Source organism: Cryptomeria japonica, chromosome 8, assembly GCF_030272615.1.
Source record: "Cryptomeria japonica chromosome 8, Sugi_1.0, whole genome shotgun sequence".
NCBI lineage: Eukaryota > Viridiplantae > Streptophyta > Pinopsida > Cupressales > Cupressaceae > Cryptomeria > Cryptomeria japonica.
Genome location: NC_081412.1, coordinates 179,181,639 through 179,206,059, shown reverse-complemented (window position 1 = coordinate 179,206,059; position 24,421 = coordinate 179,181,639). Strand labels below are relative to the sequence as shown.

Here is a 24,421-nt window from a genome sequence, read left to right as displayed (position 1 = left end):
TGTCCTATGACCCCTTAGGACACCATATAACCCCTTAGGTGTCATTAGGGGTCATATTATATTCTAAAGGGTCATATGGTGTCCTATGACCCCTTAGGACACCATATGAACCCTTTGGACACCATATAGTGTCAATATGGGTCATATGGTGTCCTCAGGGGTCATCTAGTGTCATGTGACCCCTTAGGTCACCATATGGTGTTGCTATGGGTCGTATGCTGTCCTAAGGGGTCATGTGGTGTCTTATGACACCTTAGGACACCATATGACCCCTTAGGTCATATGGTGTCTTGTGACCCCTTAGGCCACCACTTGGTGTTGTTGTGGGTCATATGTTAAGGAGGGGGAGAGAGATAGAGAGGGAGAGAGAAAACTATATAGGGGACATATAGATAGGCAAGAGAGCTAGATTTTGAGAGAGGAGTGAGATAGATAGAGGGGGATAAAGAGAGGTGGGTAGTGAGACCTATATGCAAAGGCAGATAGGTGGAGAGGAGGGGAGGGAGAAACCTAGAGAGGGGAGAGAGGGTGGGTTGGAGAGTTAATGAACTAGACGATAAAGAGAGAGAATAAGAGAGGAAGAGAGATAATTAGAGAGTGGGGGAAGGATATATAAATGGAGAGGGGAAGAAAGGAAGGGAGAGATCTAGAGAGGGAAGGGAGAGAGAAGAGAAGAGGTATAAGAACAGATAGACAAGTAAGAGGGGATGGATGGAGAGGTAGAAATGGAGGGAGCGAGAGACCTAGAGAGTGAGGAGATGGATCTAGGTTTGGAGAGAGAGAAGAGAGGGAGATTGTTCATAAATAGACAAGGGCAAGGGAAAGGGAGAGAAAGGTGGAGAGGGAGGGAGATAACTAGAGGGTGGACAATTAGATAAGTGAGAAACCTAGAGGGGGAGAGAGGTGGGTAATAATATAGGGAGGGAGAGGTAGTGAGGTGAATAGGGAGGGAAGGAGAGCCCTAGATATGGGGAGAGAGAGGATAGAAGGGATCGGTAGTGAACAAGAGAAACGAGTGGGAGGGGAGATAAATAATAAGAGAGTGAGAGAGAAGAGAGAGGAAGGAAGTCAAGGATATAAATTAGGGTACAAGGAAGGGATGAAAGGTAGAGAGGGTGGGATATACCTAGAGAGGGGAGAGAGGAGTGAGAGAGACAAGAGAGGGAGAGAGATAGGTGTAGAGTTTAGGGAAGATAAAGATAATGAGATACAGATCTAAAGAATGATAATAGGAGAATGTTGATTATTGAAATTTGACTAAGTATGAAAGTCAATATGATCCTCTAAAAATAAGAATCTACATTATAACTCCTATAGAGTTGAAACCACTCTCAAACATCCTACCAATATATACATGAAATATAACTTAAAGTGACATACTTAAATATTATATTTCATGTATATACTCTCCTCTCATCATGGGTATAACTTGTGCCCAAGCTGAAAAATTTGCATCACAAAACCTTCAAATTGGACAATGCAGGACATTTGGCGCGCACCAAATTTGGCGCTCGCCAAATGAAAAAAGTTGACTTTTCTCATTTGGCGCACGCCAAATGGGAAAAGTCATTTTTTTTCATTTGGCGAGCGCTAAATAGGGCGAGCACCATATTTGGCACTCGCTAAATGGTCTGCATTGGAAACTACCAACCCTTTGGGTTGGACAACCATTTCAGGCCTGAGACGTGTTTTTAACAAAGGATTAGGAAATTTTCACATATTTTTGGCCGTACTCTCCATCAGGTTTGCACGTGTTTCAATAAAACTATAAAAAATACCATAGAGGCCTCTATCTCTCTCTTAGCTATCCAAGCATGTAATTCTTTTCACATTTTGATTTCGTTAAGGCTTTCATCTATAATTTCTTTTGATAGTGTGTTCGATTTTGGTCAAAAACTAACATGCACTATTTTGGGTATTGTTTTTTACACGTTCATTGGATTTTGAAGAAACTTATATTTTTAGAAACTAGAGTTCATTCTACACAATTTAAAATTTTTTTTTTGATTTTTGATTAGTTATCAATGATATTAGGGAGGAGCATGCTCAAATTTCTATTTTTGAGGATGTGTCCACTTCAAAAATTAGTAAAAAATTATATACTCATTAAAAAATTAGCTGAAAAATCTGGCATAAACTACAAGGTGTTAGCTAATTTATCACTGAAGCGATTTTAAAAATTCAAAAAAAAAAGTTAACATTTTAGGGGGGCCACAACAGACGCTATGTTATGTTTTTTGCATAAAAACATGACCACTTTTTGTGGCCCCCCTTTTTGAAGCCCTTAATCTCCACCATTTTCAAAAAAAATTAGTAGTTTAGAAAGTAGACTCGAAGCACTCTATCTCTTGTTCTTGTTGCATCTTCAAATTTGGATTATAACTATCTTCAATTTATTGGGAAGTTCAAACTTTGTTGATTTCAGAAAAAGGTGGCATCTTAAGACCCCCTTTTGGTACCACAACTTGGTGCACATACCCACCTCGAATAACAAAACTTGCTAGCCAAATAAATCCATATGACTCATCTTGATTATCTAAAATAGCACAACTTGTTATCTTGATCTATTGTTGAACATGTTTTATGCTCCTCGGGGTGTTGGTCAACTAGTATATCAAGGATTGCTAGTTTGATCATTGTTATTTTATTCTCCCTAAGGTGTTGGTCATTTAACATGACACAAATTGTAGCATGATCAATATTTTTCTTTTTGTTTCCCAAGGCATTGATTACTTAGTATATTGAGGCTTGCTAGTGTAATTGTTTTCTTTTTTCACTGCATGAATCACACAAGGTAACACAACTTGTTGTCCAATGGAATATGTACCTTCTATGGATCACCCAACATAACACAACTTGTTGGTTAGTAGAATCCATGTTGCATACATGAATCACCCCACATAATACAACTTGTTGGCCAATTGAATTCATGTCTTTTCTATGGACCCCTAGAAAAACTTGCTAGTTGATGTACCATGGACCACTTTTCCCATCACAAATTGGTGTATTCTATTGTCTCGTTCTAGAATTACAATTTTGATTTTGTAAAAGAAATATGAGGATGGTAGTTAGCAATTGAGACAATCTTAATATTGAGCTCTCTTCAACTAGTTGACTTGAAGCCTTTTTTTTGGTACTAACACATTTTGTGTCCTTTTGTTTTATTTGTTTGCCTTTTATTTTGTTTTGTTTTTTGTTTTTCTTGTATTATGTTTTCTTTGTTTTGCATATTCTACTTTGGACATTCTTATGTGAGGTCATAGAATCCTAAGATTGGGGACTTTATTATCTTGACTTAGTGACATATTATCCCTTGTATGTCTTTCTCTTGACTACTTTCTCTACTTTAATACAAGTATCAAGGTAAGTTAATACTTCTGCTAAGGTGGCAACTAAATGTAGTGTAGTAAATTATATCTCTTTACAATTTCACACTCCTTTTGGGCTCCTAATTTAGTGTTTTTTCTCCAAGATCATTTTACACATATCTTATTCTATAATTTAATTGTTAAACTTGTAATTTAATTATCACCACATACTAATTTTAAGACTAGGTCCTATGTTCTAAATCCTAATACATTGACACCCCTTTTGTTGGTCCATTTTTTAGTAGACTGTGTTCCCACCACCCTAGTCCCTATAAAAAGGACCCAAATTCAATAATGTATGAGTGTCAACCACTATCATTCTTTATCCAATCTTGATCTCTTCATTTGACCCTTGGTTGTTGGCCTGAATTTGGAAATACCTTGTGAACCCTATATAACATATATTCTATCATTCATAAGGTCTAAGATAAACAAGTTAGAATCCAAGAGGTCATATGATCAAACAACCATTTGAAATTTGAGTATTCAACATGTTGAGCAACAAGCTACAACACTCTACATTTAAGTATGCTTTCATGTTGATTGTGCTTTGTTATCATGTTATTGCATAATGAATAATTGAAGGAATTGTCTAAAAAGTTTTACATCACCACCATTTATATTCATAAGTTATGACCTTGTCAATTCAACATTTCCATTATTGATTTATCCTCTATCCTTTTAAGGGTAAGCTCTCTTTTTCATCAATCATAAAAAAAATTGTGGAGGTGGAAAGACCAACATGGGGTTTGACTAAGGTAAGACCCTATATAACACAACCATTTTTCTCATTTTCATGTGTGTAGGTTCAAATTCAATAGTAAAGAAGGTTACAAGAGTGCAAAGAAAATAGTGATAGTTCCAAATTTTGAATAGGCAAAAACACTAGGACTAGGGTGCTCTCAAACCATGTTTGACATTTTTCGACTAAATTTTAGAGAGAGAAGGCTACATGATCTCTTGAATACATTTTTGCCCCTTTCTATTAGTTTGGACATCCCATGGACTAGGGTTCCCTCTAACCATGTTTGACATTTTCAGCTCTAGATTATATTAACTACACGTTCTTCTTTGTGTCCTATCTCTAGATCTATTTTATTGTATTGATTTCCTATTTAAAATTTACTATTACTATTGAAAATCGTCATTTTTATATCATTAACACTATATCACTCACAACTACAGGTTCTTCTTTGTGTCCTATCTCTAGATCTAGCTTATTGTGTTGATTTTCTATTTAAAATTTACTATTACTGTTGAAAATCATCATTTTTATAACACGCACACACACACACACATACACACTTCACAATCTCAATTCTATTACAACGAGGAAACATAATCCTAGGTGTTCAACTCTTGTACTATCACTATAGTTGAAACCATTTGTGTTTGAATGATATGCTATGGAAATTTGAGATCTTATTTTTTCTTCCACAGGCCTACGATCTCATTTTCATACATATCATTTAGTATACTCATTAACAGTTTTGTCCATTTCCTTACACGCGCACTCTCTCTCTCTCTCTCTCTCTCTCTCTCTCTCTCTCTCTCTCTCTCTCTCTCTCTCTCTCTCTCTCTCTCTCTCTTTTCACAATCTCAATTCCATTACAACAAGGAAACATAATCTTAGGTGTTCAACTCTCGTACTATCACTATAGTTGAAACCATTTGTGTGTTTTGTCCATTTCCTTACACGCGCACACTCTCTCTCTCTCTCTCTCTCTCTCTCTCTCTCTCTCTCTCTCTCTCTCTCTCTCTCTCTCTTTTCACAATCTCAATTCCATTACAACAAGGAAACATAATCTTAGGTGTTCAACTCTCGTACTATCACTATAGTTGAAACCATTTGTGTTCGAATGCTATGCTATGGAAATTTGAGATCTTACTTTTTCATCCATAGGCCTAGGATCTCATTTTCATACATATCATTTAGTATACTCATTAACAATTTTGTCCATTTCCTTAAACCTTGTAATTTCTTTAGTAGTTTTATCTCATAGTCCATAGATATGTATTATCTTTTAAATTTTCTAGTCATCCTCTCCTACATTATCATTCTCCCATTTTCTTCTTATTTATTTCTAGTTGTACTTCCTTTCATTCCTTTGAGCTTGATATTTTGAAGCCTAACTATTTCAGGGATCTCAATCTCACCATACTTAAATATTCATCCAACTCAGTTATCCAATACATTAGTTCTTATAGTTTTAGATCATTGCTATACTTGGAAACCTTTTACCAATTTTGGAAATAGCCTTCAACACCTTCACGTAATCTAATTATTCTTTGTGCTCTTCTAGATCTTGTGCATGCTCTCTAACATCTTCCCCCACATCACTCTCATTATCATTCCTTGGGATTTGTTCCCTTTTTCTATCTTCCTTGAAAGCTTCTTATCTAACCTTATTTTCTCTTACCACTTCCAATACCTCATTCAAATTCCTAACAATATACTCTTTCTAGCGACATTCTCCTAAATTTATTGCTTAGTCTACTCAAGGTTCAATATTTTCAATCTAATGCCACTTAATGTATCCATAATGGAAAGGTCCAATGAAGAGTTATCCAATCATATAGCCAACACAAATAAACACACTCACAAACTAGAAACCACAATCAAGTAACAAAAGAGATATGTTATGAAAACCCTTAAAGAAAAGAAAAAATACCCTCCAAAATATTTATTTATATTTAAAAAACAAATGTCTTCTTTTTCCATCATTATAAATTACACCTCTTCATATAATTATCCCTTAGATATACTATTATTAAATACAAATTATTATATAATAAATTACAACTCGTAAAAAAAAATTGCTATTGATATCAATAATATCCTACCAAAATAAGTAATACTAATATCAACACCTCTTATCACATAATTGATCCATACTCAAATTTGGATTCATTCACACCTCTTTATCACATAATCGATCCATACTCAAGTTTGGATTCATTCCCTTCATAGTTTTAAATAGGAGGTGAGTTGAAAAGGGGCGATATATGAAATAAGTAAAATAATGATTACTGAAATTATTTTGTATGACTGCTTTTATTTTAATTCATATTTGTAAACACGAAATCTATCATAATGAATGTGGTATAAAACATTTTATTTTAATATAAAAAAACAATCATACACACTTCTTCATGAACCCAGGAAAACTATTTGAAACTAGTTCAATAGACATCTAAGGAGTTCATAAATAGTTCTCACAATTGAGATCACCCGGACATTATATGGGTGGACAAATAAGCCAAAAGCTTTTTGTTATTTGTGATGAGCTTAAAAAACTAATAACACAGCACAAGTTAATGAATAGAACTAGTTAATCCTTCTGCAATTGAGGCGGATTTCTCCCTCCTCTCCTGAGAGAACACCAACATTTCCCAGCCTGACCATTGCATCCGAGAACTGTGACCAAAAGTAAAGATTTGACGCAGCGCATTGTTGCACAATATTCTTAGTATTGGGATCTGTTAGCAATGTTGCGTCCGAGATGAACAAACCCCGGTTCTTTTTAACTTGATCATAGTAGTTGTTATCCAAGATATCTTTCCTAGTGCTGTTATCCAAGCGCACTGTGATGCTGCTGTCAGTGGTGTTTGCAGGGCATTTTTCTTTCAGTGCCGCAGCATAGGTGGGATCTAATGATGGGTCTGTGGAATGAGTACTGTTGAAGTTGTAGAGCCTCTGCAATACGAAGAAATTACAGTGGGAAACACCAATTGTATGAGCACCTGTATCAAAACAACAATTTTTTAAGTAAATAAATTAGTGTTAAATTGATTATTTTCATTATTTTAGATAGATATATTTATGATATCTATATTAAGTAATGTGAAAAGCCATTTTACACTGATAATAAGAATGACGAATATAGATATCTTAAAAATACATCCATTTTATAACGCTGTATATCCAATATTCTAAACTGACATTTCAAATATTTGTGTATACAAAAAGAGAGAATATTTTTTCTTGTGATACCTGATAAAAGTACCATGTCTTGTTAGGACAGGCCCTTCGCCACAAACACTTTTGTTAGCTGGTCCACATTGGCAGCTGGGGAGGGCAGATTATCTGCTGTGGTGTCTGAAGCCAATGAAATCCTTCCATCTCTTCGTCCACCTTTCACTTTCCAATAGGCGAGGCCCAATGGAGATGCCTGTACATTAAATTAACATGAAAAAAGGTTTTAAGTTTCTACTATCTATAAAACTTCTGAGGGAGAAAATTAGAAGTTTTTGAAGAAAATTGATTCATCGGTGTTGAGAAAAACCAATCAGAAATGCACCATTTCTAGTGGCAAATGTAACTTTACTGGTATTTATAGTCGATTATTATTAGGTCACTTGTGTATAATTATTAAATCAGTTGTACAAATTTTGCTGGGGTCAAAGTGAAGGATTGACAGACAATAGCAAATATGTATAAAACATGTTTTTAAAATGATCATTTTTTTACTCTTGCATTTATAAAGAATCTTCTTGTAATCCTTGTAACTATTCAAAAATCAAAACAATAGCTATAAGTTCTTAAATTACATATGTAGAAAACAAAAGATCATCAAAATCAGATGTACCATTTAAAAACTTAATGGATACTGATACCCTTCCCTATCCATAATACCCTCTAGAAAAGATATAGAAGTGTTTCAAAGAAAATTAATTCATGGGTGTTGAGAAACAATAACCAGAAATGCGCTATCTCTAGCTGCAAATGCAAGTATGTCCCTATCCATAATACCCTCTAGAAAAGATATAGAAGTGTTTCAAAGAAAATTAATTCATGGGTGTTGAGAAACAATAACCAGAAATGCGCTATCTCTAGCTGCAAATGCAAGTATGTCTGCACAAGAAACAGTCTGAGGACAGACAGCTTCCAGTTCTGCTTTGGCTGCGTCAATCACTTCAAACCCACGAAGGCTCGGATTGTTAGCCGGTGAATCTTTTTCCGCCTTATTGTCTGGAGTGGAGTCGATAAGCACGGACCCGTCGCATCCCTGCAATTTAATTCAACATTACAACTGATCTCAATTGGTGATGAAATGCAGTATTTTCAATGTGTATGTCCATACAATGAAATGGAGTTGAGTTTCAACGAGTATATATTCAATGTGTATATTCATATAATGAAATGGAATGAGTACGTACCCTGACGAAGCAGTCGTGGAAGTGCATCCTTATAAGCCCAGGAGCAATTCCTGGATTTCTATAAAACGCAGCTTTCACGTACTTAAATACAATGGATTCTGCTTGTAAACAATCCTTATCTTCGTAGAAATCCTGCAGCAGACCATTTACATCAACTTTTACTGCAGTGGCAAAGGCTAATATCAGTGCAGCCAGAATGAGGTGAACTATAATACTGCACTTTGCCATTTTAGGAGGACTCTAGAACTTTGGAGAACATAAGAGTCTACAAATTATAACGATCAATACTGATCTGAAATGCTATATTATTGTATTGCACTGCAATATTGACAAACAAGCCTGTGGAACAAGATATTTATATTACAACCAGTCAATTGTCTTAAGCCCCATAAGATTAGGTCGTTAAATTTGTATTAATGGTTATCCAAGCATACATATCCCAACAGCTTCGTTTCTATCATGTGCTTCACAGCTCAGTAATAATATTAATCAGGCATCGTGCCTTGATTCGAATCACACACTCTATTTTTCAAAATACAGAATTAGCCAGCGTGCATGTTAAGAATCACAGCGGCACCAATTGGCCGTGGCCAAGTCAGTCAGAAAGCGAGATTTATGCATTAAAAATTCTTAAACAGGGCTATTCAAATAATATAATTGTATTGAATGTTTGGTTCATTCCATGCTTTCGAATATAGTAATTATATTGTCAACGGTATATTGGCTTTTAATAAAAAAATTAAAAGCAAAGGATCTTGGTTATGATTTTGTAGAATTTTGTAGAAGTATTTTCTTGTAATGGTAATGTCAAATCAGATTTTAATAAAATTGTTTTGCAAGGATCTTGTTTATTATTATCTTGTAGGATCTAAGTTATGATCTTCTAAAAGATATTTGAAAGAAAATTTGTTATGAATGTTGGTATGTCAAATTGATGTCTCTTTTTTATGTGGACATTACTATGATTGTGATTACAATTTAAAATATGGTTGGTCTTTAGAGATTTCTTTGTCATTGATGTTGTGATTCATTTTTTTTATCATGTAGTCATTTTTCTTCTTATAGTAGGTTTATTTTAGTTGGTCTAATAGTGAATAATTTTTCCATTTGAATTTTGTTATTTCTATTATGTTGAAGAAGATGAAAACAATCAAGATGATACCATTATGAGTGAGAAGCTCATTTCAAATTATCAAAAATCTTGTGCATGATTACAACATTCCTTATGATAAGAATCCCCCTCCTCTTACTTGTATAATGTTGGTGACTTAAGACTGTAATTACAATAACAATGATTACATTTATAGACTCCTCGAGTCTATAAAAAAAGAAAAGTAACTAAAAAACTAATAGCAGTTTTTCAACTCTATAGACAACAATTTCTAAAGACTAAGAACACTGCATAGACAACAGTTTCTAAAAACAAAGACCACTATGAAGACAACAGTTTCTAAAGACCAAAACTATAGAAAAACTAGACAATGTTTAACTCAACAGTTTCTAAACTGCTATTTCATTAACAAAACAAAAAACATTCTTAGAAGTTTCCATCTAGCCTTGATCTCCATGACATCCTTCTAATATTGAGCTTGATCTCCAACATAGCAATCTCCAGGACAACATTCTATTCTTGAGCATATCATTCCAATATCAACATTCTATTCTTGTCTTCAAGTTTGTGGAGACAAAAGATTTATATATAATTAGAGTGTGTGGCCGTGAGGTGGATAAGTTTTTGATAATCTTCTCTTTTTTCCCTCCAAACTTCTAAAATACTAACCCCGTGTCCCCATGCGGCTTCTTATGAGCATTTTCTGCTTAAATTTAAGCAACTGGAGTGTGCTCCCATGTAAAATTCTAATGAAGGGAAAAGGATAAATTGGAATCTTTCCCTATTTTAGTGGAGCAACAGCTGCTTAAAAATTGAAAATAAGCTTTGAAAAAAAGCAAGGCTAGAAATAAGCAGTGACTGCTTATTGAAAAAAGAGACACATGGCTTCACCATATTTTTTTTGCTCTCCTATTTACTTGCCTAGAATTTTGCTTATGAATTTTATTTGTAAAATATATTACCAATAATTTCATTTACAAAATGATTTAAGAAGATTGCATAAAAATAAGCAGCCATTTGGCTATCCATGGGGCCACCTGCTCCACAAATTGCTCCTTAAAAAGTTGAAGAGCTGCTGCTAGCCAAAATAAGCTAAGCATCAGCATGGGGACATGTCCTAAGCTACTACGGTGGAGAAGAGTGCCATAATTTTGAAGAGGATATTGGAGTTGGTTCTAGAGGAGGGGTTAGGATGGTTGTAGGAGTATATTGAAGATGAGGAGACGAAGATTGAAGATCACAATGTGTGTCAACTGGAATGCTCCAAGAAAAATAACTAGGTTGACTCTATAGTGGATATGGGTAGCTAAAAACATTTATGTTTTGGATTACCCGGTGTCTATATTTATAGGTAGATGCATATGTCATAACAATGAGTCTTGGATTGTAAAGTATATATATATATATGGCATAACAATGAGTCTTGGATCCTTTTTTTAATTATCAATATAATGGATGCAACCTCCTTGGTTGCTATTAGTTCATAATTTTTTTAATTATATTATACTCATCAAAAATAATAAATTATATTATACTTTTTTTTATAATATATTTTTAGTATTTTAATGATCTTTATTTTTTTTTCTCAAATGTTTTATAAATAATGTTATCATGATTGAAATCTTCTACATCTTTTATGTCCATGAAATATGATCGAGTTGGATATTTTGTATGTTTATTCAAATTTGCAGGATCAAATAAAAAGCACTTGCATACTAAATAAGTTTAAAGATATATATATATATATATATATATATATATATATATATATATATATATATATATATCAAATTAAATATTTAAAATAATATTTAATTAAAAAATATTTTTAAAAATTAGTTATAATATTGCAATAGATAATAGAATATTATAATTTTTTATATTAAATGTTTTATAAATATTGTCATGATTAATATCTTTTATGTCCATGAAATATGATCAAGTTGGATATTTTGTATGTTTATTCACATTTACAAAAAAATAAAAAGCACTTGCATAATAAATAAGTTTAAAGATATATCAAATCAAATATATCAAATATTTAAAATAATATTTAATTATAAATTATATTTTTAAAAATTAGTTATAATATTGCAATAGATGATATAATATTAATGTATTTATCTTAAAAAATATTATGCAAAAAGTTAAAAAATATTATTTTATGTTACATATAAAATGGGTAATAAAATTTATTTATATTTTTAGTATTTTTTAGATTAAAAAAACAATTTATTCTTTGTATTTTATTCAAGAATTATTTTATTATTAACTAACATTACTAATATTATACATTTATGATTAAATATCAATACTTTGATGTGTACAATGGTTGCACGTTTATTATTAAAGACCAATACATTGATGTGGAAATAGTTATGAAATATAAGATAAAAAGTAAGATTTTTTCATGGTCATGACAACATATACTTCTTCCTCCTATCACTATAGGATGTCTCTCAAACAAATGATTTGTCAATTATGTAGAGATGGTTAGATAAATACTTTTTATATTAGCAAATATTGTGTCCATTATTTTAGGTCATTTGGACATGCAATTGAAACTACATAATGTTGGCAACAACAATGAAAGGAAACTAAGAGGGGGTGAGTCAGTTTTCGCCAGATCAAACAATTTAAACTCAACTCTCAATTCCGATCAACTGCAATAAGAACAAAGATAAACACAATAACAACAACAAACATAACACCAATATTTTGACATGGAAACCTACCCGTAATAAGATAATTTACTCTGCTGCAGTATGTGTAAATATTACAATGGGGAATGTGCATGCAATCAGACACACTGCCTAGAGCTCACTGCTCAAAATATAATGACTCGAAAGGCTGCAACCCTCAAGGAAGGTTCACTACCTTACAATAACACTCAGATAACAATCTAGTTTAGATGAACTGAAAGAATAGCATCTCCTAATGCCTGATGACAATACTGGTTAAACACATTTGCTTTCCCTACTACACACTCTGCTCAATGCATCACACCGAAAGATAAATTCTCTTATTCAATCATACACCATTTTCTAATAATGCAAACACAACCATGACACCCAGATTACATGAATATAACACCTATTTATATAGTTCCCCATCCTTGACTACAAGGTTGGCTCAACCCTCAATACCTAACTACAAAATCACATCACACGATAAATAAAGCAACCACTAGACCAATACAATATCATAGATGACATAACATGGACCTGAATCAAATCCTCAAACACTCAATACCACTAGAAATTCACCAAGATCATCTGCAACATGCTACACCACCAAAAATACCGCATAACATGAAGAACATCATTAGACCTATAAGATCTTTAATTATGTGCACAATAATCAATGCGGACCACCAAAACAAATATGAAATGATTAGGAAACACCAACAATAATTTTAGAACCATTCGCAATAGCAGCACCATCACCACTTAATCAAATCTTCATCGATCAACACGTTGATACTCAAGAACACTCAACAACAACAACTAGGACTAGAAAGATAACCTATAGAGCACCAAATCATGAACCATCTGAATTGAAGATACACATAAACATCCCAAACACTCTCCCAAATCTGCAACTCAAGATATAATCATTCTGGAGCACAACGGATCAAATACCAGAACACTGCAACACTGAACACTAAAAACCCAATCTTTGTACCAGAATCCATAACTAGATCAAATCACCACATATCATCATGAAACCAACACATGATCAACTAGAGATACTTCATTATTAAAATCACAAATCCTCACCATTATATCTTCAACATACTGGAACCAACTCAACTTTCTGCAATGTTGGAATATAAAAACACGGGATTATGTTGACATCAATGACAACATATCCTAGTAGTAGCAATATCCAACAATCTCCCCCTTTGGAATTGAAGGAAACATATGAATGTGAAAAACAATCAATGTAAAGAAAGGAATCAACACTAGCAATCTCCCCTTGAAATCATGCACACAAAACTTCCAATATAAGGTAGTTTTTCACATGCTTCTCTCCCCCTTTGATAACAATGTCAAAGACAACATACAAATAATTATTCTCTCCCTCAAACATAATCCTCAAAACCACACACTGACTACTCTGGTTGAGTAGCAACACCAACTCATCAATCCACATAAGAAGATAAGACTATGGAGTCCACCAGATTGATGCATCTCAATGCATATAGTTCTCATCAGGAGGGGTAGAGATCCCTAACTTGTCTCTCAAATATACAAATGTATCTGCAGGCAAAGGCTTGGTAAAAATGTCTACAATCTGATCCTTTGTAGATACATACTCCAATTTGACTTCTTAATCATTGGCTTTCTCCCTCAAGAAATGAAACTTGATTGATATATGCTCTATTTTAGAATGCAATACCAGATTATTGGAAATATTCATAGCACTTGAATTATCACAATATATAATAGTAGGCTCATCATAAATAATTCTAATGTCATTCAACATCTACTTCATCCAAACTACCTGAATACAGTTCCTAGCAGCAACAATGTATTCAGCTTTGGTAGTAGATAGAGATATATCATTTTGCTTCTTACTTGACCAAGAAACCAACTTATTTCTCAAAAAGAATGCTCCATCAGTAGTTCTCTTCCATTCATCAACATCATCTTCCCAATCAACATCAGTATAAGCACAAAATATGAAATCATCAGTCTTCGAATGCCACAAACCATAATCAATTGCCCCCTTCAAATATTTGAAAATCCTCTTCACAACAATAACATGAATTTCCTTAGGATAACCTTGAAATATAGCACAAAGACAAACAACATGCATAATATCTAGTCTAGTCTGAGTCAAATATAGTAGCCCTCCAACCATAGATCTATACAAGGTCTGATTAACTTTCTGAGATTCATCATGCTTAGACAATTTGCATCCAGTCACCATAGGAGTTCTGACAAGTTTGGAATCAGCTAACCCAAACTTTTTCAACAATTCCTTCACATACTTAGATTGAGAAATGAAAATGCCTTTATCAGTCTGTGTAATTTGCAAACCTAGAAATATTTTCATCTCACCTATCATAGACATCTCAAACTCTTTTTGCATATCCTCGGCAAATTTCTTACTCAAATAATCATCTCCTCCAAAAATAATTGATGAGCCTATAAATTGACCATATTATTTAATGTTTTACCTCATGTTTATAATGTCCTTCCAAGTCATTTCCAAACATTACCTTGGTTTTGTAAAGCATTAACTAGGATTAATGATGTTTGATATGCATATGTGTGTCTACCTAGTTGATACTAAATGATGATAAAATATTATAATAAATGGTTATTATTGAATGTAAAGTACTTAAGAAGGATTAAAATTTTGTTTTAGAGTGTTTTGAGTCGATTATACAACTAGAAGGAAGGAGGAACAAGTTGGCAATTGATAGATGTAACAATTGACTGAAAGTGCAAAAAAACTCAAAAGACCAGTTTCAGTAAAACAAGAATATCTCACTAGTTTCTTAATGAAATTAATATTTTCAAAATGATATGGAAATATTAAAAGGAGATCTAAAATGTGTTTAAATAGTTTGAGCTGATTCAAAAACGTTAATGAGAAGCATTCGCCAGAAGTTGACTGAGACAAACTAGCAGATTTTCAGGCAACAGTTAAGGATTGAGTTCTAGTTCAACTTGGACTCTTCTACCTCTTCATGAGTTCGTGTATTTGGAGTTATTGAAGTCGAGAAACATTGGAGAATATTGTGGAAACAATATTTGATGATTCATAAATAATTATAACATTTTTGTACACATGTTCAGCCATGAGTGCATTTAATGGTTATAGAGTTCGAAGAGGATTAGAACTCTCTCAACTCTTGTTAGTTTAATCTTTATTATCGGTCATGAATAGAATAAGTCATCTCCTTGTTGTCACAATAAAAATGACATTTGTAGTAAGTTGTTGAGTTTGTAATTACTTCAACTCTCAAGCCTCAAGCATAAATCTGAGATTTTGTTGAGTTGTGAGTAAGTAGTGTTGAAGGTAGTGTTGAGAATAGTTAGTGTTTAGAGAATATACAGTTAGTGTTGAGTCTTGTTAATGGTGTCCAAGTTTAATCAACAAGTCTGATACATGTCCATGTAATATTTGAATTGCAATAAGAAGATTATTTGAGCATTGAAGCTTGTCTATTGAAGATGGAATGCTAATGACAAATTGAAACAACTCAAGCAAGGGCCACTTGAGGAACTGTGATTTCATCATAGTTTAGATTTGTAATAGTTTAGATTTTTATTCATTATGCTTTACTTTAATTAGTGAGTTAATTATGATAGGTTTTGTTTTCAACATATTTGATTAAACTAGTTTTAGAACAGTCATCTTGCAACCATTGTTGCTGCAAATAACCAGTCATCCTGCAGCCACTGTTGTTGCAAATAACCAGTCTTCCTGCAGTTAGTGCTGTGGGTCAGTGCAAGAAGATGAGTCCACTTTTTGGCCAAAAAGTGGAAGTGCTTTCCCTGATTTTCAGATTTTGTCTCATTTGAGCTTAAATTTTGAAACACTTAGAGATTGAATCTTGGAAAAAGTCAGTAATATAAAAGATAGCCCTCTGAGTGTACTTTCCATATATATAATTTATTTTAATACCCACATAATAAAAAATAACTTTTTAAATGGAGTTCTGAAAACTATGTTTTAAAAATGCCTGTTTCAGGACCATACCATGCATGTGTACGACCCACACTTTTTGATACAATTAAAATTATTTTCTCAAACCGTTTTGGGAAATGGTTTGTAACACATTGAAGATTGATGAGCATATTTTTCTGTATTTTTTTTTCTAATATATTTTTTTTAATTAATTTTTTAATGGCCGTAATTATCGTTTTAAAAATTTGACGTGTACGACCCACATAATTTGATGTAAACTTAACATTTTTTGATTTTTTTTTTTAAAAATACAAAGGAATTTTGTGTAGATTGATGACATATAATTTTTTTTCCAAAATTCTTTAAAATAAAAAAGTTGTTAAATTAACAAAATTAGTTAATATTTCAAATTTATGGACCCAATTTAGTATAAATTAAATGAAAAATAGTTAAAATAATCAATTTTTAAATAAATTTACATATTTAGAATCTAGACAGTATAATCTGAAATGGGTTTTAATTTCGTATAAAAATTCTCTGATTAGAGGCGCGTAAACTATTTCTAAAGTTCATATTTGTGCTTTCATTCATGGAGGTTTGAATTTGCAGGTCCATGTCTTAGGTGTAGCCATCCCAGGCCTATCCCGGGCCTAATCCCGAGCCAAGTGGCGGGTTGTGGAATCAACTTCCACAAAACGGGCCCCCGTTTTCAAACAAGGGCGGCTTGAGGGAAAAAAAGGAAAAATGCCATTTAGAAACGGGGGCCCGCTTTTAAACAAAACGGGGGCCCGTTTTTAGAAACGGGCCCCCGTTTCTAAAAAAGGGCCCCCGTTTTGTTTAAAAGCGGGCCCCCGTTTTAGAACAAAACGGGGGCCCGTTTTTTTTTGCTTCGGACCCCCGTTACCTTTCGGTTCGGGAGCCCGAAGCACAAACGGGCCCCCATTTTTTGAATACGGGGCCCCGTTTATAAGAGCGCGTTTTCCAACGCGCAGACTTCCGTGAATTTGTGACTCATTAACTTGCACTTGCCCCTGTGCAGTTAGTTTTATTTCCAACATTGCCACATTTTCAATTTAGTGTATTAATCTGAGTTTATTTGCTCTACACAACTGATACGATAGCTTAGAAGGCTTCCATAGTGCATACAGTGTTGTCTCATTTCAAGTTCACGTCCCTGGGTTGATAATTAAATGTAGCTTCTAATTCATGAAGGGTTGGTTAGTGTGGATAAAAATCCCTAAGTTGTGAATTAATATTCCAGCCTCAATTACAATTAAAAAGCTCAACATTTTTGGCATCATTGTCGGGGATGAGTCAAGCTATGAGAGTCTCTAAGTTCTTTTAGAATGTCTACATTTTGTAAGTATTTGCAAGAACCAGAAAAAATAGATTTTGGATCCATGAAGCACAATAACCAAGAGCCAATATCATTTGTAGCAAGTTTGGAAATCAATGAAGACATGTTCTCTAACATCATAGAGGAATTTTGTTCATGTATTGATGATAAGGTGTTGGTTTGTGAGAAAGTAAAGAAAGATAACCTTGTTTTTTCTAAATGAAGAAGTTACTATACACAAGGTTGTTGAACATGATGCCAAATCAGAACTCTTACTTCAAGAAGAGAGCTACCATAAAGCTAAATTCAGTCCTCTAATGCTGAAAATTAAAGAAGATACTAATGAAGACATGTTTTGGGATCACTTAGAGAATTTTTGCTTAAATTTGGATGCTAGACAAGTATCTTTTATAGAGAAAAATCATGAGTAGCAAGAGAAAAGTGCAGAAATTTTTATATTTCAGTCAAATAAGTCACACAAAATGGAGTTTACAAATCAAGAAAAGGACAAAGAGGCAGCCCATCAACACAAAAGCACCAAGGAGGGTTCTAAATTTTTTCTTTCACGAGGATGTCCCATCAAACATGTAGCTAAGAAGAAGGCAAAAAAACCATCACAACTTATTGCATCCAAGCATGAAGTTGTTAAAGATGAAGCTAAATTTCTAGTTGCAGTTGAAGAAGAATGATTTCATCTCTCTTATCCACTTCAAAATAGCAGTATGTATGGTCAATGTGAAGTTGTAAGAGAGTTTGTTAATGTCTTTAAAAATTTATTGCAGTTGTTTGTTAAGTTTCTATTGATATTGCAACTCTTTTTGGTTGCACATAAGTATGTGAAGCATTGTAAGTTGTTGAGAAAAGGAAGATATTTCACAAAACCAGTGAATGGTCTTTTCTAAGTCTTATTTGTTGGTTAGTGTAGGTTAGGATAGGCTAGGATAAGTTTTTCATTCAATAACTGCCTCTTGCACAATGTCTTAGATGTCTTTTTCTTCATTTGTTCATGCATAGTTAGTTAGGTGTTGTCTAGTGAAGTTGTTTCCCCAAATTATTCTTGTTTAAATGACTCTTTCAGAATTGTATTAAAGTCATTGGATGGAGGTGCAACAATTGCTCAAAAAATTTGCAGCCTTTTTAAGTTACTTGTAGCAGTTGTAGTGTGACTAAATAGTCAACCTACACAATCTTCCAAGAAGTCTACAACAACTATTAATGTAAAATATACAACATTCTTAAAGGGACCTGCAAACTTAGCTACTTAGGGACTTGTACTTTCAGCATTTGTATCTTTCCAAAGAATCAAAGGTACTTACATTTATGATTTCCATTTATTTGTAATATGTATCATTTTTAGTTAATCAGTTATCTATGCATTAAAATGTGTTTGTCAATTGTCATTTTTCTACTTACATGCTTCATAACTGATTTATTTTGCCACATTCATCCATTAATTGTCATTTGAAGACAAATGACCTTTTAGTGGGGGGGAAACATAAATTTTTCATACATGTGTAGTAGAAAATACAAAGAGAAGAAAATAAAATTACAATCTTGAAAACAACAAAGGATATGACAGTAAAATAATTTCATGCATAACCAATGTCTACTCCTTGCTTGAGGACAAGCAAGATTTCAGCTGGGGGGGATGATAAGCCTATAAATTTACCATATTATTTAATGTTTTACCTCATGTTTATAATGTCCTTCCAATTCATTCCCAAATATTACCTTAGTTTTGTGAAGCATTAACTAGGATTAATGATGTTTGATATGCATATGTGTGTCTAGCTAGTTGATGTTAAATGATGATAAAATATTATAATAAATGGTTATTATTGAATGTAAAGTACTTAAGAAGTATTAACATGTTGTTTTTGAGTGTTTTTAGTCGATCATATATCTAGAAGGAAGGAGGAACAAGTTGGCAATTGATAGATGTAATAGTTGACTGAAAGTGCAAAAAAGTCAAAAGACCAATTTAAGTAAAATGGGAATATCTCACTAGTTTCTTAACAAAATTATTATTTTAAAAATGATATGGAAATCTTAAAAGGAGATCTAAAATGGGTTTAAAACCTTTGAGCTGATTCACAAACGTTAATGAGAAGCATTCACTAGAAGTTGACTGAGACAAACTAACAGATTTTCAGCCAACAGTTAAGGATTGAGTTGGGTGAATATTTTGTCACCAGCGTACTAATGACAAAACATAAAATTCACACAATGCTATGCTCATAAATTAATCTCTCCTCTCATCAAGGGGAGGTTCCCTATGAAATTTCTCCTCTAATTAATAAGAAATTAAATTTGTGGGTTGGTGTTGGGCATATAACTCTCTTTTTTCAGAGTTTATGTATTCTCTCTTCACCTAGTTACAATTTCTCTACCTCTTTAGATACTTAAAGAAAAGAACTATTAGTCTAAAAAACTACACAAAGAGTTACTTTTAAGTAGCACAAAGTCTCCTTTATGGTAACACTAATTCACACTGATCGTTACAAATTAAACAATTACTCAAAGCTCAAAGTCTTCAAGTATAGATTTCTAATCTATTAAACTACAAATAACCGCAACAATACAAAGCTTACTACAAGTCACTTAATTTATCAGCAGATTTCTCAAGTATGCTAAGAGCACAAAGTCTATTGGCAAGATTTGAGAGCTCTCTAACCACGTAGCAATATCTTAAAGATCAAAGACGTAAAGGTAATAGGTATTCAATGGACATAGGAACATTAAATAATATAAACAGCTTTCTTGATACAACACAAAGTTTGAAATCAACAAAACTGTTTTCTTTATTTCTTTGATTTAATTTTAACCACAAAAGCCCAAAGTCTTAATTGGGATAAAAATCTAGTAGAGTTCTGCTAAACATGAAAAAGATAAAAAATATTTACAAAAAGGTCATCCTTATATAGGAAAAGAAGTTGAGAAAAAGGTGGGCACAGTTGACTTGTTCAACCGCATAGTCCCATTTTACTATAACTACTACATAAAGAAAACGTGCAGCTGTACAAAAATTGACAACATCTATCGGTGCAACTGCATGAAGAAAGAGTGCCAAAAGAGGGCACTTCATTCTTGATTCTCTTCTTCATTGGATTTCTGGAAAACTTCAAATTTAGCAAGGATGGCTTTGACCTCTACTTCGTTCGGCATCAAGGTAGAACTTGTGATGATTTGGATGCGAGACATTGCATCTTGAATCTTCACCTGTTTCTTTTTAACATTTTTCAACATGGATGTGAGGACTTCAAAGCTAACCTGAATTTCTAACAGTTTATCAAAGGTATCAAGCGAGAAATCTTGTCCCATGCATTGGTCCATCAAGGAAAGGAATTCCTGTGTGATGACTTCAGCAGTGACGAGATTTTGATCACTATCATATAAATAGCAAGGGAGATCACCAACTTTAGAAAAAAAAGGTCAACCTCATCGTCACCTTCTTTCTTCTCCCGGTCCAGCTCTGCAATCATTAACTTCATTGTCTCTTGTTTATGAGACAATAATGACAAGATCCGAATGTACTTCTCCCTTGTGGGAATTACCTTGTTCTCAACTAGGACATCTATCTCAAAATCCTCCATTTTGCTCCATAAGGTAGTGCTTTTCACAACTTCCTCAATTTCCTGTGATAAAGAGGTTTTGAGTCTTTGCATTCAACTTTGGATCACTTCATAATCAGACAATAGTTCCACTATTGAGCTCAGAAGATGAGAGCCTTCTGACCTTAGCCGCGAGATCCATTCATCCATGACCTGGCCTTTAGCTCCTACCCATTCAATCTTTTTGAGAGCTTCGGTGTCTATTGATGATCCTATAGGTTCAACCTCTTGAGAAGATTGTGTTACCTTTAAAAGGACATTGGTCAGCTGTTCACACTTCTGTTTCAAGACATTTTTCTCATCCCTCTCTTGATCCAATCTTCTCAATAAAGAATTAAGGGTTGTTTGAGAATCTAATTTCACACTCTCATGTGTTTCCACCCCGAGCTCTACAACCTGCATGGTATAATCTTTTGATTGTATGTTGCCTTTGTCCTTGTCTGACGATGGCACCATAACTTCAGCGTATTTCTTCTTGGAAGCTGGGTCTGCAACCACCCGGGATACTGTCTTTGGCTTTTTTGTTCCCTTAGGCTTTGGAGGAACTAAAAGTTCAAAGTCAAATTCATCAGGAGATATTACCTATTTTTTCCTCTTAGGGGCCACTACTTCCATCCAAGGGGGTAGTTATGGATTAGATGATGGAGAAGTAGCTCCTTGCTGACTTGGGGTTGAAGATTCAGGGGTAGGTTGACTGGAACTTGGAGCAGTTGTGAGTGTTACTGATGGTGCTGATATTGAAGCATTTAGTGGAACATTTGTTACTGCTGCCTCTTCAATTACAGGTGGGAGAGTCGAGGGTGCTGTGAGTGTAACTTCAACACTTACCAATGGAGGAATTGTTGTGATGGTGGTAGTAGTGGTGGGTAAATCTACCGAAACCTGTTCTGCAAGTGCATCTTGTAAGGTTTCATTGAAATCCATCATGGTAGACTCAAAAGTAGATGAAGGGATATCATCTAAATTAGAGAAGTTGGTTATTGTAAAAAATTGACCAATGGTCTTTGATTGCGTCATGCCCATACTTAGATCTCCATCTTCATGAAAATCTTCATCCTCTTGGTCAGAGTCAGAGTCAGAGTCAATAGAATGGATGATTACCTATGAATTAATCGAGGCATCAACTTCAGATGAATGTGATACTTCTTCTACTTGAACTTCCTCTTGTTGAGGAATTTCACTTTCTTCGCCCTCTTTTCCCTTTCCAGCTTCACTAATAGGCGGTTGTTCTGGCTCCTTCATCACTACTTCCTGTGGTACGGATGATGATTCACCCTTCTTCAACCCTTTAACTGTATATTTGATTTTGGGCCCTTTACCTTTTGATTGTATCACAATAGCTGAGGATAGTGCTTGTGAGTCTGCCCTACTCTTTGTTCTTGTTTCAGCCATTGTTGTCTTGCCCAATGGACCATCACTGTTGTCATCATCTCCTGAACTAGTGGGAAGTTGTTTCATCCTGAGATTCTTTTTTAACAACCAAGCATTGGTGTTTACTAAGATGGGAGAGATCCTTTGCGTAATGGACTTTCTTTCCTTCTTTGACCATTGCATAAGTGGAAGTGGGGAGTCTACAATCTTCTTCTCATAATAAACAGGGTCCACTATGTCATCTGTGTCTTCCAAAGTCATTGGGATCTTAGCTAGATCCAGATTTTCAATTTTTTCTAGAGTAAGGCGGCTAAAATCCATCCTTCTTATATCCTCCTCATTCTGACAATCCGCCCAAACATCCTCAAACCTATAAACATGAGTGTAAGTCCTTTTGAGCTTGCTCTTTATACCCCAAAAATCAAAATCGGTTGAGGCCTTGAACCTTCTCATGGTATTCCACTGCATTTCTTCCTCCATATTTCTGGCCTTGGGGTTGGTTATCACTAAATACCTGCCAATTGATTCTGGGAATTTCAGCCCAGTCTTATGTGCTTGTGATTGTTTCTCATGCACATTAATTAGTTGTCTGCACAACTCCATAAGAATGATTTTGTCTGAAGGGAACCTTGGAAGAATGAAGGGCTCACTTGAGAAACATCCAATTCAGATATAGGTGAATGTGGGAAACTATAGAAATACGCACCCAAAATGAGACACCCTGTTGTAAGCGGCCTTTGATATTCTTCTCTTCTGCAAGCATTTATCAAAAATGCACTTCCATACAGCAAAGAAGGCGTCATTGAACCTCCTGTAATGATTACCTTGATTTTTGATAGTTAGCTGGTCATAGTACTCCCAAACGGGCACCACTCTTCTATCACCCTTGGTTGACAAACCTGGATACTGCCTCATTGAAGCACCTACGTAAACTAGGTATGAGGTCATATAAAACTTCAGTGTTACCTTGACCTCTTTCAATTGGGCACAAAGTGGATCACTGATCTGTTCTCCCCAATCAATTCTTGCAACTCCTTTTCTGATTATATTTATGTAGTAAGTCATCCAGCTTTGGAAACAATGAGAGTCCTTTAATCCTCTCACTTTGGATAACATGGTGACCATGTTGCTATATTCCTCATTAAAATCACTCATGTGGAAAGACTTAGGCCATCGTGAGGTGAGGGAAGTTCTTGCAGTAGAGAGATAAATAGTATTGATTACTTTTTTGCATTTATCCTCATGTTTCTTGTAGTACTCTTGAGCACTCTCTTGAGAAATATCAGCTACTTCTTCAACTGATGAACCTTTAAAGACACTATTGAAGAATACGCTATCTAGAGTCATGATGACATTTTGATTTTCATCTTTCACTTGCCTTGTGCTTGGATCAAAGTGATCAGCTATTGCTAGTACAAATTCAGGATCATGAGCTGCAACTAGGAAAGATGCATACTTATGCAGCTCAGACTTGATTAAACTGGTTAGATGTGTAGGAGCCCTTTGAACTCGGTCAACAAATTCCTGCATATCAACTTGCCCAATTTTGGTGTCTCTAATCTCCTTAATATTTGAGTCCACTAAACTCTCTAGGTACAAATTCAATTACCTATCGTACTTGTATTTCATCTTTTTTGATGTTGCTTTACTTGGAGAAGGTTGTCCTGAGGAAGACTTGGGTTTGTTGTGAGAGAGCTTTGACATTCATGCACAATGACTGCATTCAACACTGATGATTAGCTATTCATCATAATCAAAATCAATTTTTCTCAAACGGATCGAAAAATGGGACTCAAAACAGGCTTAGGAGTAAAATTGG

The 24,421-nt window shown here is 34.2% G+C and overlaps 1 pseudogene; it reads right to left on the bottom strand.

Annotated features, from left to right (window-relative positions):
• Positions 1-6,696: 6,696 nt before the first annotated feature.
• LOC131048337 (peroxidase 5-like) lies at positions 6,697-8,756 on the bottom strand (annotated as a pseudogene).
• Between the last annotated feature and the right edge of the window lie 15,665 nt (positions 8,757-24,421).